The sequence below is a fragment of the Lichenostomus cassidix genome, chromosome 4A, assembly GCF_008360975.1.
Source record: "Lichenostomus cassidix isolate B80296 chromosome 4A, HeHo_3.0, whole genome shotgun sequence".
Lineage (NCBI taxonomy): Eukaryota > Metazoa > Chordata > Aves > Passeriformes > Meliphagidae > Lichenostomus > Lichenostomus cassidix.
The window spans coordinates 6,044,631-6,060,716 of record NC_139485.1 but is presented as its reverse complement, the minus strand read 5'-3'; the positions used below and the strand labels follow the sequence as shown (position 1 = coordinate 6,060,716).

The following is a 16,086-nucleotide window of genomic DNA, read 5'->3' as shown; positions in this document are numbered from 1 at the left end:
CAATTTTTCTTTGCGTTTTAACGCGTTCTTACTCAGATATTCAGCATATATCATGGCAGTACAAAAAGCTATTTTTTCTTTCTTTCTGTCATCTATGTGCTCTTCATCTTCTAAGCATTAAAAGAGCCCTCTGGCTGGAGTGTTAGGTGATCTTTATCTCCATTTCATTATATCAGTGAAAGAAAACAAACAGTATTTTTAAAATGTAATTGAACCTTTAAAAAAAATCTAATTACCCCAGGCAGTAAATGAGAATGGGACACTTAAATTTTAGTTTGAATGCATTAATATTTTTAGTATAAGTCTATTTCAGCCACAGTAGGCTACAAAACAGATGAAGTTTTCAAGGCATAATTTTTTATCTATTGTAATAAGTTTTCACTGTGTTGCAGGTCAAAATGAGTTCTGTAGTTTTAAATTAGTTTTTTTTGATATTAACAGCTTAATGGCTGTGGAATTTATATCAGGATCATGATAATTTTTTTAACTTTAAGCATGTTATAAAGGCAATATAAAAAGCTGCTCAAATTATTAAAAATTAGATTTTTTTTTCACTAAGAGAGGACCAACCAAATTAATGAGATATCAGAAAATCAGAACATTTGCACAAGGTACAAAATATTCCAGAAAGCAGGTTGCATTCATTATGTGTTTCATCAGTAAGCACTGTTGGTTCTCTTTTGCATTGCAGTGCCAGCTGAAGTTCAATGCCAATAGAAGGTCATCGGGGAATGAATGGATTCCAACACTACTATTACTTTATGAGCTATTGCTCATTTCACCACTTCAACAGTGGGAGAGATAAATTCTCTAATCCTGAAGTTATTTGAATTAGCTGCTTAGAACCTTTTTGTAAATGATAATACTCTGAAGCACCTCATTTTTCCATTTTTTGTGCTAAGAACTTATTGAACAGAAACGCTCTGTACTGTACATGTGCCAAAGCAGCCCATGGGAGGTTTGAATATCTCTGAGTGGCGTGGTGCCAATGACATCTTGAGCTGACTGTGCTGTCTTAAAGTAACAATCTAGAATCAGTTTTAAGCTTAAAAATTAAAATCTCTGCTGTATGAACTCTTGCTGTTTATGAGCAGAATAAAGAGAATTTGAGTTCAGTGGGCCAATAGAGATGATGAGATTGCCTGCTTCACTTTTCTGAGCTAGCACAATGAAAGGATGAAATGATCTCATAAAGATCCAATTGCAAACATTTAGAACATGTCTTCTCTGGGGCTTTATAGTAAATTCAATGACATCAGGAAACTTGTGGATTGGAATTGTGCATTCACAACCTCAAAAAATAGCAGTACATCCCCTTGAAACCTGAGGTATTTACTCTCATTTCCAGTGTATCCTTTTGGCTAGTTTACAAGCTTTCCATTTAGTTTTGGTTTTTTGGTTTGTTTGTTTGTTTGTTTTCATTATTCACTTCTTTTTCTTTTATTTTGGTCATGGTTCATACATTTATAAGGGTCTGTAAATACCAGTTGGTAGTGCAATACCTGAATACCTACTACAGTTTCTGTGTCTAGACTTAAATGCCTTACCATTGCACCTCCCAGAGCAAATCTTGCAAACTTTGGTCTGTTCCACAGTAAAAATCATCAATGTCAAATTAAAATGGTTTGTAGAATTTCACTCTTTATTCTCTGACAGGTATTTCTTGACAGCCTGGAATTTGCACTGACCCCTGTTTGATCTTTCACACTCTTGACAACCTCAACCTGGAAGTTTGTTAAAGGGTGCCAACATATCTTACATATTAACATCTGTATTAAACTGAGGTTTTAAAAAGAATTTTAATAGCATTTGGCACCAGATAACTTTTAAATGGTGACAATTGTATGCTGTTATCATTGGAGATACAGTCCCTGATCATATCAATTGACATATCATTTGACAATGGTTCTTGACTTCTCTCTGGAAAAAGCTGCTGGTTCAATTATACCTGCCCATTCTATTTCAGGAATATTTAATGAAATTCATTCTTTCTCTGGAAGATTTTTTTGGCATATTCAGGTTGCATATACATTTTATTGGGCTATAGCTGAACACATGGAAATGTGATGGACAGAATGGTACAATTTCTACAGTTGGTATTTCAGTGTGAGCAAGGACTCTTGGCTAACACCTGTGTGCTGTGAACTGTCATGCACTGCACAGGAAAGAAATATTTCCTCCTGTTTATGAGCTGGTTTGGTCTTGGTCAGCACAGGCTGAGTACAAATGCTCCACCTATTTATTCCCAGGGATGTGGTCATGTCCTACTTCCTGGGAGCAAGAACAGTACAGAAAAATAAATACAAAAGATACTTTTCTGTGAACACAGTATGACACTTCAGCCCTTGCAGCTGTACATAGCAACAGCACCATCCTGACTTGGCAAAATGCTCAGGCAGGGCCATGGAGTATCTGGGAGTCTATTACCATGTTTGGAATGCTAACAGTTTAACTGTGGCCAATTTTGAAGCTTAAGAATCACTTCAGAAAAAAGACCTCTACCTCCTATGCTGCTCTTTTCTCTGGAGAGGTCATCATAGTCCTCAGATTCTTGCAAAATTTGAACTTGCTGTCTTTTTCTCAGACAAATTACCAGTGATTACAACTGAAGAAAGACTGCAAGCCATGACTGGTAATTATTCTAAGAAATAATTAAGAAGCAGAACAGAAAAATAGTACTGAAGGATGAAGACAGCTACATTGTAACTTATAGCAAAAATGCTGCAGCTTACACCGATAAAGAGTTGGTATTTTTGTGTGTTATGTTGTAGGAAATGTAGTCTTCTCACCAAATAGCCACCGTTTTTGTTTTTAGCCCAGGAGGTAAGAGCCATGAGAGTTTGAGTCGTCAGAATTTGAGTGGTTCTGAGAGCTTGTGCTATTCCAACCATTCCATTGTCTTTTCTTGAATCAGAATTGACTCTTTCTAAAGCTTTCACTCTAACATTCTCCAACCTGTTACTGAAAACAGACAAGGATGAGTATCACAAAGTGGGCCTATTGACTTGAATCAGTGATCACTGCCCTCATCATAAAATCTGAGAAAATGTGGCAAAATCCAATACAAATTCTCCTTGCTGTACTTTAATTTCCTAATGGCTACTCTGAACTTAATGGACACAGAGAGCAGCTTAGAGACATTTTTTTTGCAGTAGCAAATATGAAAAATCCTTCTTGTTTTCCTTCAATCTCTTCCTCTATGAAAACAGTCCTTAAAAGAAATGACCAATCCAAAGAGAAGTTAATTCAAAATGATGGATGTTCTTGAGCCAGTTGACTTCAGGGCTTGGTCTGTCTGATGCTGATTGAAACGATAGGAAAGTGATCTTGAATCACAGAAACTGCATTTTTGCCACATGAGGTGCCAGTGCCCTCATTCCTGCTGCAGCCAGACACGAAGATTTCTGGGCAGCCCAGAGCTGGCTGAGCTGCTCAAATACATTAGCAGTTTTAGCTGTACCATGTCCCAACCCCTTGCCAGCTGGACGAAGGGGATGGAGCCATCACACCATCCAGGATACCCAGATGGTGTTCTTTACTTTTAATTCCCTGTGCTTTTGCTCTCTGCTAATGTGCTTTCATGGTCATGTTTGCCGTCTATTTATCCGTGTATGTAAAATTAAATTTCCTTGTTTTCTCCTCCCCTTTTATTTCCTCTAGTTGTTTAACATGGTGGCATCTGTGGAATGCTGTAACTTTAATTACATGTTTAACATGCAAATTGAGGACAAGGAAAACTTAAAATATCTACAGATTTTAAAAAAATTCCTGCAGTTTCCTTTGCAGCCTGAGAGCATGCATTGATGTTTTTAGTATCATTGCAAGCACCTATTCTTACACATAAAAATAAGAAAAGAGGTTGAATACACAGAAAAATACAAGGCAGTTGGTATTCACTCCCTAATTTATTTGTGAATTATGTAATTTTATCTTGGAACCCTTATTTCCTAATATTAAGAGTAGCCATTCCAGATAAAAGGAGTGAAGCTGAAGTTATTTTGAAAATATTTAATACTTATCTCTAATTCTTAGTGAAAATCTTATTTTGCAGTTGCAGTGACTTTTTGTCACATGCCCTTCTTTGCCCTTTGATACTCTGGATTTCAGTACCTTATTTTAGCATTCCTTTTACATGGTCTGCAAACTTTGGAGTTAAGTTTTATGTGCACTGTAGGAAGCAGAAAGACAACAGCCTCTGAAGTTATCAGAAAGAAATTGCACCCTGTAAATGCATTTTGGGGTACTTCTGCTAGTCTTTATCTCCAGATAATCGCGGGTATTCAGGAAACATGAACATCTATAAATACTCCATTTCTGGTTTTCTGTTATTTATATTTGCATTCACAATTACTGGGCAACTTCAGCTTTTCCATGCTGGCACAGCCCAGATTGACTTGGGTAGCTCCATGCAATAGGAATAGAAACCCTCTATGCTGGCACATGGATAATGAAGTGGTATGGCAGCAACATCACTTGCATAATTATGCTTCTGTTGATGCTGAAGGAAAAGCAGGCATTTCCAGCTTAATTGTTGCCCTTGTCTCTGAGAGGTCTGGTCCTTCCAAATTCTTTTTCTCTTAAGAAATTTATCTACAGGGTAATTAGGAGCACAGAAAAACCAAGTAATGAAAATGTGTGAATGTGCAGGCAGCAAAAAATGTGTCATGAAATATGCAGCATGCAGAATTTATATTTCTCCTTCCCCTCACGTGATCCAAATTCATGACTTTATTAGTGGTGTAAATAGGTGTTTCTTGTAATTTGTGACTAGAAAATGAAATTTAGAGTGTAAAGGAGTAACTGGTATACAGGTCATGTGTAAAGCTTCCCAGATGTGGATATTAAATACAGTGTGCTTCAGTATCAATAGAAAATGCCACTCTTATTCTTTTTTTCAGTCATGGGACTTTGTCCAAGCATATGGTATTCAACAGATTAAATCCTGTGCAAGGCTAGAAATATAATACAGTAAATATGCCTTATTTTTTATTAAAACACTGGTAGATCATTTAAAAAATGCCTTTATTCAGGCTGCTAGAGTTGTGTTGAAATCCTTAAAGCATTCAGATGGTGCAGTAATTGCACACATCTGATGCCAAGACTGCAAAACTTTGATGAAAGCTGTAGCTTTGTTTTTGCTGTAGATTGATCTTGTTCATTGCTGCAGTGAATCTAACCAAAAAACTTCAGTAATATCTTCCCATGTTATATCAAAATCTAGCACTCAGAGTCCAGTGAGTGATATCAGCAGCAGAGCTAGTAAGGGAATTTATATTTGTGTTGGAATAATAACCATCCCTTTAAGTTTATAAGTGGTTTTCCTTTTTAAGAGCTGCTAAGTATGCAGCAGTTGCCTGAGCTATATGGACTTTCTCATTAGGCTGATGAACTTCAAAGCAATTGGGGCTTCTTCCAAGTATGAAGGGAGGACACACAATACCTTTCAACTGAAGTTAAGGATAAAAAGTGCATTTTTTCTTTAACAAAATGTTCCAAATAATTAATTTCTTTTTCAACTAAAAGCATGTATACTTTTTTCTTCCAGCAAGCCACTGTTTCCCCTTGCCATTTCTGATCTGCAAATTAAATTTCACTTGAGTGAAGGCCTTTATTGACCTGATTTGTACCAGATCTTCCTCTGTGGAGTTCAGAATAGGTACATAACCTAGGAATGAATTCTGGCCACATTTTACTGCAGACAAGTACTTCAGTATTTCCTCAGTGCTTTAATTTTCAGGCTTCTAGATTCTGTTTTGCTGTGGTTTAACTGTAGTCTGCCCAAGTACTACTGGATATGCATAATTTAGATTGGATATCTATTTAGTTTTATTAGAGATAACATGTAAAAGATTTTCCATAGAAAGCCCCTTATTTTCCATTTTAATAAATCTCATTCTGGAGACAGATTATTTTTTTGATTTTAGCATTAAGGAAAGAAAAAGCAAATTCTAATTTGAGTCTTGAGTCTAGGAATGAAGCCTAATTCCTTGGCAAAAGGTGAACTGAATGAGCTGTAATGCAGTTGTCCCAAAGTTATTTCAGTTTTCAGTCCAAATAAACTGCAGGACCCAGCAAAGTTATTTCCACACGGTAAAATTCTGCACTGTGGTGAAGACGACCTAGTATTTTTTTTTTTAATGACTAATAACAAGCTGTGAGAGTAAGACTTTAAGATACAGATGGAAACTACTGACCTTTTGAAATTTAGCCTTCCTTTTCTCATGTATTAGATCACGGAAAATATTGCATATATATATAGAAGAGGAGGGAACCATGGTACAAGGGTGCTGCTGAGCAGGGAGACTTGTAGGAGGTTCATGAAATAACAGGGACCTCTAACACTTATGTGTGGTTTTCCCTTTCATTTCCATATGTTCAGTGTGAGATTTGTAAACTAAAGATGATTAAAGGGGTGGATACTAACCTGCTCTGTAGGAGTAGCTGCTCCTTGAATCAAGGAACACTCGTGGGTGAGGGTAGATTGCTCCAGGTCAGTCGTGCTGCTGCTGTACCTGGGCAGGCCCTGGACCTGCAGGCTGCTCCTCAGGATGCTCTGTGTCCCTAAGGATGGAAGGCATGGCATCACCTATTTACCAGCTCTCCCTTCTAATGCTCTTACAAGAGCTGTGGCACACATGTGGGGACAGCAGGAGCCTGCAAATACATGTCACTGCTTAGTGCTTGTTGAGTTTTACAGTGATGACCCTTTCCTTAGAGGGATTGTATTCTTATGAGATTTGCAGGTGCTAAAGGTAGTAAACATTCCTCTGCTTTTATGAATTAGGCTGTTAAATTCCTAATATGGATTTACCATAAGAAAAAAACAACCTACATCTTTTGTAGGGGTGTGATATGACATGTACTTTTCATTTCTTGGGGTTATATGCTACTGTGCAATGTGATGCACTTGGACAGTATTTACCCTGTGTGAGAGGGAATCCTTATTCCAAGAACTGAAAAGATAACATGAATTGAAGTTTGAAAAAGAAATTTTTGCAGGCTGTAGAAACTGGCAATTTTTGTTAATTTCCTTTTTTTACCCCCAAGAAGGGAGAACCAGGAAAAATGTATTTCATAAGTGTGCATGACTGCTTACAATTTTGGCAGTGGAGCACAGAGCCTACTGTCCCTCAGGTAACGTAATTTGTTTTCTGTTTGCCTAGGGACATACTAAAAATGTAACATTTTGCAAGAAGGCAGTGCAACACATATTAGATGATCATTTTGTGATAGAAAATGCCATAGAAATAATTTTGTGTTTTATGACATGGCTTTTAGTGCTCAATGGAGTATCAGCATTACATATATATGCACAATAATATGTCAGTGGCTTTAAGATAAGGGTGAGGTCATACTCTATTGAAGTTGTAGCTATTTTAATGAAAACACTATGCCTTTTTATAAAAGTCAAGACTTAGTTGTGCTTTTCTGAGATGTGGGAAGGCCAAGAAAAATGGCATTCAGATGAAGTACATGGGAAGACCAGCAGTGTAGAAGGAAATAATTTTATTGCTACTTCTTCTTTTCCTCACTATTAATTTTCCTTTTCTGTTGCTTGTGCTCTGGTTTTGTGAATTGTTCCAGACTGAACTTGATGTTAAAAACAAATGTGTTTGCTGTAACCCTGGATAGCACAAATATTGTGCCTTTCATAGGTACAGAGCCAAGAAACAATAATTTCACAAAGTCTGCTAGAAGGAAGTGGGTCATGGATAGGAAATGTGGTTTGCCCAAATGGTGCAATGTGGGCATTAGTAGAGAAATTATCACTCTGATTTTCTCAGGGGTTTAGGCTGGATAAGTGATTCATTATCAGATGAACAATCAGGTCTGCTGGGATTAGTGCTGCTGTACAGTATATAGGAAATCACTGACAATTTGTTTCTTGTGCTGATCAAATTAATTGTGATTCCAAAGGAAGGATAAATATTTTTTGCAGTTCCACTCTGTGTGTTCTGCTCAAAAAAGAAAGCTGAGTTAAGGTATTCTGACCATAATCATCTAGCTATTCCTAATTTTCTCAAATCAAGGAAGTTTTGGGATTCTTTAATCTAGCAAATAAAAGCAATAAAATATTCAATGTCTGGACAAATTCAAGTAGGAAATAGGGACCAATTTTTAACAGCAACTGTTATGAACAATTTACCAAAGTTCTCTATCACCTGAAACCTTTAGATCAAGGTGATGTTTCTAAAGCAGACTTTACAGTTCACCTATAAATCTCTTTTGTTTGCATTATGCTGTTGATTCAGTAATACAATTACAGTGGTTCTATGTGGTCTCAGAGAAACTATTTTTCACGTACTTTTTCCATTTGTAAGCAAAAAGTAAAGCTGTTTGGTTCTTCATCTACACAAAGTTGGTTTGGCAATACTTTTGGGATTTGTAGTTCCAGTGAATGTCCATGATCTATGGAATGAAATAACAGAATGTATTTTTTATTACTACTTTTATTGATAACTTTTTCTGACTGGAATTCCCTTTAACCCTTCTGTATTGAGAAGTCTGATTTGCTAATTTCAGTCCATCTTGCCCACATTCTCTCATTCTATCCCAAACAGAATCACATTATGAAACACAGAAGATGATATAAATGTTTTTGTGATGTTAACACAAGTGAGACTGAAATCATTTGCATGTAGCAATGTGTTTCCCTTGCTAATAATGGTTTAGAGTTACTGCTGTAGGAGATATTCCATCCTGAGGGATAGGCCACATCCTCAGGCTGACTAAAGAGAAACACTAGAAGTGTCTGAAACCCCACAGCTCTGCTCCTCCTGGCAATGGGAAGCAGATTTTAGAGGAAACAAAGCTGAGTGAATGGCATACGTTTCCTTTATTAATTCCTTACAGTTTAAGCTGCAGAAAAATATGTGAAAGTCAGCACAGAAGGTCTGTGATTGAAATCCTCACATAAATGTATTACTACTTTGAAAATTCCTCCCTTCCATCTCTCTGATTCTGATATGCACATGGTGGGAATCTTGAGTGTGTCTGTAGACACCAGCAGGATGCAGTGATACAAGGCTGGTGATGGGGAAATTGGAATGAAATACCTGAAATAGTGTCCTATTTGATTCATGAAACATCATAATGTACAATTTTTACTTAATTTTGTTAAGGGCTGACTTTAATTAAAAAATCTGGCAATTATATAAACTGCAATGATGCATAGAGAGGAGAGGACACCAATATTCTCAGTTCATGGGAGCATTCTCTGTATTACTTGCAGAGTTGGAACTCATTATGTTGTTTACCTCTGGAAATCATCCTTTCTGTATTTCTTTTTCTCAAGCGGCAGCTTCTCTATGACTGTGTTGACTGGAGTATTAAGATATGAAAAGGTAATCCTGTAACAGTAGGGATTCAGTAACTGTTCAGAAAAGGAAGAAAAAAAAAATCCTACTATGCTCAGAGAAAAGCCTAGACCCTATAATTAAGATAGCATTTCATTTGACAACTGAACAGGAGCCAGACCTTCAGTCATTTTGGAGCTGGTATATTGCCACCAATTATTTTAAATCTCTTTAGTTGCCAGATATTGTTGCTCTTCTGCTGCCTGGCAGGACACCAATGATGCTGATCTATGATCCAACCAAACAGGAAGAATAAATTAACAGCAATGTAACTGGTACATTCTCAATCCACCAGAATTAACCACAAGTGCAAAGAGACAGTTATAAGGTAATGACTGCCTGCAGAGTAGACCATGTTTAAGATACTCTTCACTGAAAAAGAATGTGGAAAGGTCCATGACAATTAGGTTAAACTAATTGCCTCTCGTATTTTAAGAAAATATTTTAAAAAGTTATAAATTCTGAATTTTATTCATGATATTAAGTGCACACCTTGAGTTTTCCAAATCAGAGAGCAAGGTCTTCTGACCAAATTCCCTATTTATGTTGAATTTTTACACATTGCTGCCATTTATTGTTGAGCATGCAAGACAACCTGTATCATAATTGGAAAATTGTTTGCAGTACAAATCTCACAGATCTTTCTGCAGCTGAAGTAGTGTTCTTGTATCCTGGATATGTGCTTGACCACTCCTGGTGGTTCTTAAGTAAGCCTCTATTCTGGAATATAAACTTCTCTCTAACAGCTCTTAGATTTGCTGATGCCAATGCTCAACTGTCTTTAAAGAAAAACAAAACAAAATATACCTCAAAAAACTTAATTTCTTCCCTCTTAATTGCAAGGAGAATTCCCAGGAAATAAGCCTTTGCTTGTCACCCAGGTGGTTCTGGTGAGAGAGTAGAAGGGAGACTAAGAACCCTCCAAGTGATTTGGTGAATTTGTTGTATAGAACTTTTGCTTTTATATATTCATTGTTTTTGTTGTTTGTAGTTGAAATTGTTTGTTCTGATATATTTTTTGAAATTTATAAAGGGTTGTAATATGTATTCGTAGAAAGGCTTGAGTTGGAAGTGGCTTTTTTCCATGCTGTGAATCATAAATACAAAATCCTTAACATGAGCACATTTTGTTTAATTTGTGATGTTGTTTTCTAATGAAAAATGAAATGCAGCTTTTAAAGTAACATAAGAGGATGGAAATCTTTTTACCTTCAGAATTCTAAAGGGAGCCCTGTGTAGGAACCTAATTGAATTTCATGTAACAAGACAATGTTTTGGTTCTTTTATTCAAAAGGAAGGGTTTGGTATTCCCAGAGGAAAACATTTCATTGTGGCTTTGTCCTTTGCAGTTAAATAGCACATCTCATCTAGGTTTTATACATTTAGATAGTATACTCTGATTTTTTTTTTTTCTATTGGTTTTGGAGTCCCTGAGTGATTCTTCTGATAAGAAATGTTCTTTAAAAAAAACCCTGCAAGTATTTTATCTGAAAACATTTTTTAAAATATGTGAATCATAATCTATTTACTGATGGGTGATGAAGAAGCTGAGGTTGGTGTCACTGTGATTAAATAGAGTTAAATCATGTGCAGAAAGACTTGTTGCTTCAATGTACGATCATTTTGTCCTTCCCTGCATCCTTATTTAGAATGGCACTGCCTTTCAAGCTAAATACAGAAAGTAGCACTAACAAGTTTTCACAGCTCTGCTTTAGGGTTCTGGAAGGTTTATTTATATGTTATATCTCAAAATCTTGCATCTGAAGCTGGAGTCCTGCCATCTGTGGTTAACTGCGCATTAAGGGGATTGCTGCCAATACAAGTGTACAAGACGACAAGGATGATCAGCTGGAAATTATCTGCTAGGGAGAAGATAGAAGCACATCTAGAATATAGCTAAAGCCTTGGATTAATGGGAGGTGTTAGCTTTCTGTGGCACATATGGTTGTTCTTCAGTACTTCCCTACTTTTAACCCTCTGTAGCTCTCAAAGGACGTTTTCCCACATCCCCTTCCCCCAGCTACATAATTGCCAAATAAATGGAGCCTTGTGCTATTTTGGAGAGTTATTTCACAGATTGAGCAGTGAAAAAGAAATACCTTCTAACGCTGGACATATCCTGGCATGCAGAGAAGACAAACAATATGGTTTTACATAATCCTGAAGGTCAGCAGCACTTGCATTTAAATCAAGGAGGTTGTGGCTGTAAGGACTGGACTTGGCAAAGGTGCCAACACATTGGCAGTCTGTGACCATCTTTTCCAACAGACAATTGTTTGAAATGATTTTGTGTAAAAGCACAATGTTTTGGTTTGGTTTTAATTTAAGTGAAATCTTTGGTATACCCAGAATAAGGTATTTCATTATGATTTTGTCCCTTGTAGTCAAATAACTCCTCTCCTCTAGGTTTTGTGTGTTTAGATAGTGTACTCTGATATTTTTAACTCTACAAGAACATACAGGCCTCTCATTTCAATGAGACTTGCAGAGCATGGTGCCATCTTAGCATCTGACTGGAACTTGGATCATGATTTGTGTGCATGTCTGAGCACTGTTTGGTGGGAAATTCTGGTGTGACACTGATGGCTAAAGAAGTTTGCAGAGGCAGTGGAGTTGGGCATTTGCCAGTGCAGGTCACAGCAGTTCACTGGGTGAAGATTTGCAGTACCTTGGTGTTCTCCACCATATGGTAACTACTTTTATGGCTTGTTTTTTTTGTTGGTTTTCTTTTTTTTTTTCTTTTTTTTTCCTTTTTTTTTTTTTTTTTTTTTAGTATTTTTAGCAAAACCTTTGTGGTTGCAGGTGTGAACATCCTAAGTTAATAAAACTAATACAGGAAACAGGAGACAAAAAGGCCACTAGCTTGATCTGATAGAAGTTGTTTAAACACAATGTGTAGTTACCCATCTTATTCATATGAATTTTGGGCTCAAATAAACCCTCAGTATACAGGTATGGCACTTAATTCCACACACTCACAAAATAAGGTGACCTGAGAAGTCAAACAAAAACATGATTTATGGTTTCCACCAGTGTTGGTGGTATTTTTAGTATACGTTCATTGTTTCTTGATTTCTTCCTTGCAGGTGATAGAAATTGGCTGGTGGAAAACAACAAGGTAGAAATACTCTGATAACTTTAAAGTAAAATAAATCTCTGTTGAGCAATTGAAACTGTAGCACAGAAGAATGAACAGTTTGAAGAAGTTCTGCACATTGAAATTAACTATAGCAACACATCAAACATCTAAGTAGTGGCATGGATGGAGAACTGTCAATGTACACATTGGAAAAGGAAAAATGTTTTGAGCTTAAACTGAGCCATTTGTATTTGAACCAAAATTATTAACATTTTCTGTGTGAGAGGGATGTGGGGAAAGATGTCTTAGTTTTGCTTGCAGATTAATTTTTCAAATGAGAAAGGGCAAGTTTCATTAGAAATGATCTCCCTGTGTTTATGAAGAGGAGGTGAAGGAAAAGGCAATTTCTGGGTGACATTCATTTGGGTTTGCTTTTCTTATATGTGCAGCACTCATTTAGGCAGAGTTCTGGGAACGTGTATGGAAAATATATTAGTTTGTGACTCTCTTGCACTGAATTACTGCATGACCTCTCCTTTACTCTTCCTGCTCTGCTGCAAAAGATATTGAACATCTGAGGATTTCTTCTCCCCCACACCCCCAAATTTACATGTCAATAAACCAGTATTATACACAGAGGAACAATGAAGGAACACAGATGTTAATTAATCTTAAGATTACACAGGACTGAAAAGTAATTTTAGAAACTGCACCGAGTTTCCTGGGTATTTCTATTATCCCGGGAAGAACAAAGAAATCCTAGTACTTTTCTGCTTTAACATTTTATATCAGGGAGGAATAAGTTGTTTCCTGTCTTTGAGCAGCCAAATCCCAGCCATGGCAGCAGGCAAAGAGCTGTGCTGCTTCTCTCCCATGCTGCCTGCTCTTAGTGACGAGGCACAGAGCAGTAGGACTGATTTTCCTTCCTGCAGTGGGCAGGGAGCAGCCATGGCACCCCAGGGGGAGCATCTCTGTGCCAAAGCAGAGGAGAGGTTGACATGCTCTGGGATGTCTTCTCCTCTGGCCCCTGATGTGTTCCTGGTGTGCCATGGGGGATTTGTGGTTCGTCCCCAAAGACAAGGACCAAGGTGAGCACTGTAAAATCCTCCTCTTCCACATTTCAGACAGAGGAAGTTATTTCCACACTGTTGTGAACAAATAATGACTGTATTTCCTGCTTAATCAAAGTGTGCTCTACCATGGCTGCACACAGAGGAGCTTCTCTAGGGGATGATTCAGATCAGAATCTTAATTTGTGCTGCCTCCTCAGTTGCCTGCAGGAGGGACTGGACTCCTGGATTCAGTTCCTTAAACTTGAGTGGCAGAAAATGGAAAGTTGCATATTCCCTCCCTAGGAACAGAATGTGGGAATCACCAGGTAGAATTGCTTGCTCTGAGAGGTACAGTCCTATCATGTCCACGGCAGTGATTTAATTGGTGGTGAATTTTAAATGTACAGCTTATGTAAAAGGAATGCAAGGAATACAAAGACTCAGCAAGACTGGTGGAAAAAAGCTCTACTTTTTGCATGGAATAAAGGATGTCCCTTTCTAAAAACAGTGGCCTGTGAAGAGCCTTCTGTGCATGATGGTGAACAGAGCGGAGAAATGAAGAAATTTTGCCAGTTTGTTAGAAGCAAGCACACTAATGATAAACTATGACAATTTCTTTTTTGGAACTTCATCTTTTAAAGGAAGAAACATAACCATAACCAAAAGCATAGGATTGTCATAGGGGAGGAGGTGTTTTCTTTTAGCTGAGAACTATTTCCAAGGCTGTACATCAAGGGAGTTTTCACTTCAAAGCTGTCTACACCAAGGAATAGAAACTTCTAATGAAACTGATGGTTAAACCCTCAACTATCACATCATAAGCAGTTGCTCTAATAGCGCCTGCAACTATTGCACATCCTCTTTGATTTGTTTCATTTTTGATCTTTACCACCTACTGGACCAACACAGCTTTGTTCACCCTCACTGAGATTTTTTTTTTTTTAATTAACCAATATACCAATAAAAATACATTAACAGACTCTCATTATCTTTACGTGATCATTATTTGAGCTCAATAAAAAAGGACATGAATAATACCTGATCGGCTAGTCAGGAAAATCAAGTCTTACACAGGAGAAAGAGATCAAGGCTACATTTTTTAAATAAAACAAATTCCTGTCCTTTAAATAGTGCAATTAATTATGTGATATATGCTGCTTGTGCTGCATATTTCCCTGTGCTGTAGTTAAATTGCATAAAAAAATTGAAATGCTGTTGTTTTCTGTGTTTAAAAACAGATTTTAAAAGTTATATGTTCTAAGCTTACTGAAGATTGGGTTTGAACATACAAATTCTGAATATCTTTCATAGTGGTACCTGTATTTCTTCTTAATAGAATATTGTATTGATTCAGTTTGTTGTATCAAATAATATCTGGGAGTGGGCAGAAACATATGTGGATTTCTTAGTCAGAAACAAGAGGGAAAATCCAAAGTCATCCTAATGATCTGAAGATTTTACTAGTTTGTCATTACTTTTAAAGAAAAAAAAGTTGATTTATATCTTTGGAAAAGCTTTAAGATTTCTCTAATCCCCTCTTACAGAATGTCCTTCTAAGTAATAATTCTGGTGAACTTTCTTCCACTGGCTAATGGAGGCAGTCTGACAATCATTTTCGCTCCTGATGTGATTTACGTGGAGGAAAACCTTCTCCCACAGTGCACATGTGTGTGCATGCATGTGTGAATTAGGAAAGGAAGATTTATCTCCACATGATGAACTCCCAGGTCTGTGCTTAAGAGTCAGTCAGTGTTCTGTTAAAAAATCTCAATGTGAGTCAGTAGTAGTAGAACACAAGCCAGATAGTATTTTAATTGGAATTATTTTCATTATTCTTCCAAGCACTGAATTTACTGTATTCCCTGAGAGTTTGTGACACTTCTATTTCCCTTCTTTCTTTCCCATGTTCTCACCCCTGGTAAAGTGCATTTCTTTGAGTTTTCTTAAAGAAAAAATAAAAAGGAACAACAACCGGAACCCAAAACAGCCAAACCCTTGGGAATGGTTGTGCAGAGCTTTGGAATTGCATTGGTAGACTTCATGTAAATCACATTACCGTTACCAGATTAACATAAAAATACACAAGTTCCTCCAGGGTAAAGTGTATTATGAACACATTTGCCATCAGAGACAGGCAGGAGGTACAGAAAGGGGTTTGGACTTACTGAAGTTTAGCAGAGTCCTACCAGATGAACTCAGAGGGACATGTTTCACTCCTTTTGCCTTTATAAATCTTCAGCTGATAAGAATTTCTCACAGCCATAAGAGAGCAGCCTGTTCTATACTGGGCTGCCTGTTCAGGGAGGCTGCAGTTTCCAAATTTCAGCTCAGGCGGGGGCTCAATCTATTCCCAGACAGGAGGAAGACTAATTTTGAAGACTTATTTCTTAGGACTAGGCGAAAGGCTGCTAAGATGTTTAAGGGGTGGTAACACCCCACACATGCAGAAAGAGAGCTGGGACTGCTTATTCTGGTGCTGAGATGACTCAGGGGGATTTGTTGAATATATGAAAATATCTGGAGGGAGGATGTATAGGAAAAGGAGCGGATTTTCAGTGCTGTCTAGTGACAGGGCAAGAGCAATGGGCACAGACTGAAA

The 16,086-nt window shown here is 37.3% G+C and overlaps 1 long non-coding RNA gene across 1 annotated transcript in view; it reads left to right on the top strand.

Moving 5' to 3' along the window:
- The window catches only part of LOC146437382 (uncharacterized), a 92,566-nt gene extending 77,994 nt beyond the window's left edge, over positions 1-14,572 (top strand). The window contains exon 3 of the long non-coding RNA XR_014852331.1: positions 12,443-14,572. This is a non-coding gene — a long non-coding RNA (uncharacterized LOC146437382). The remainder of the gene's footprint in view (positions 1-12,442) is intronic.
- The last annotated feature ends 1,514 nt before the right edge of the window (positions 14,573-16,086 follow it).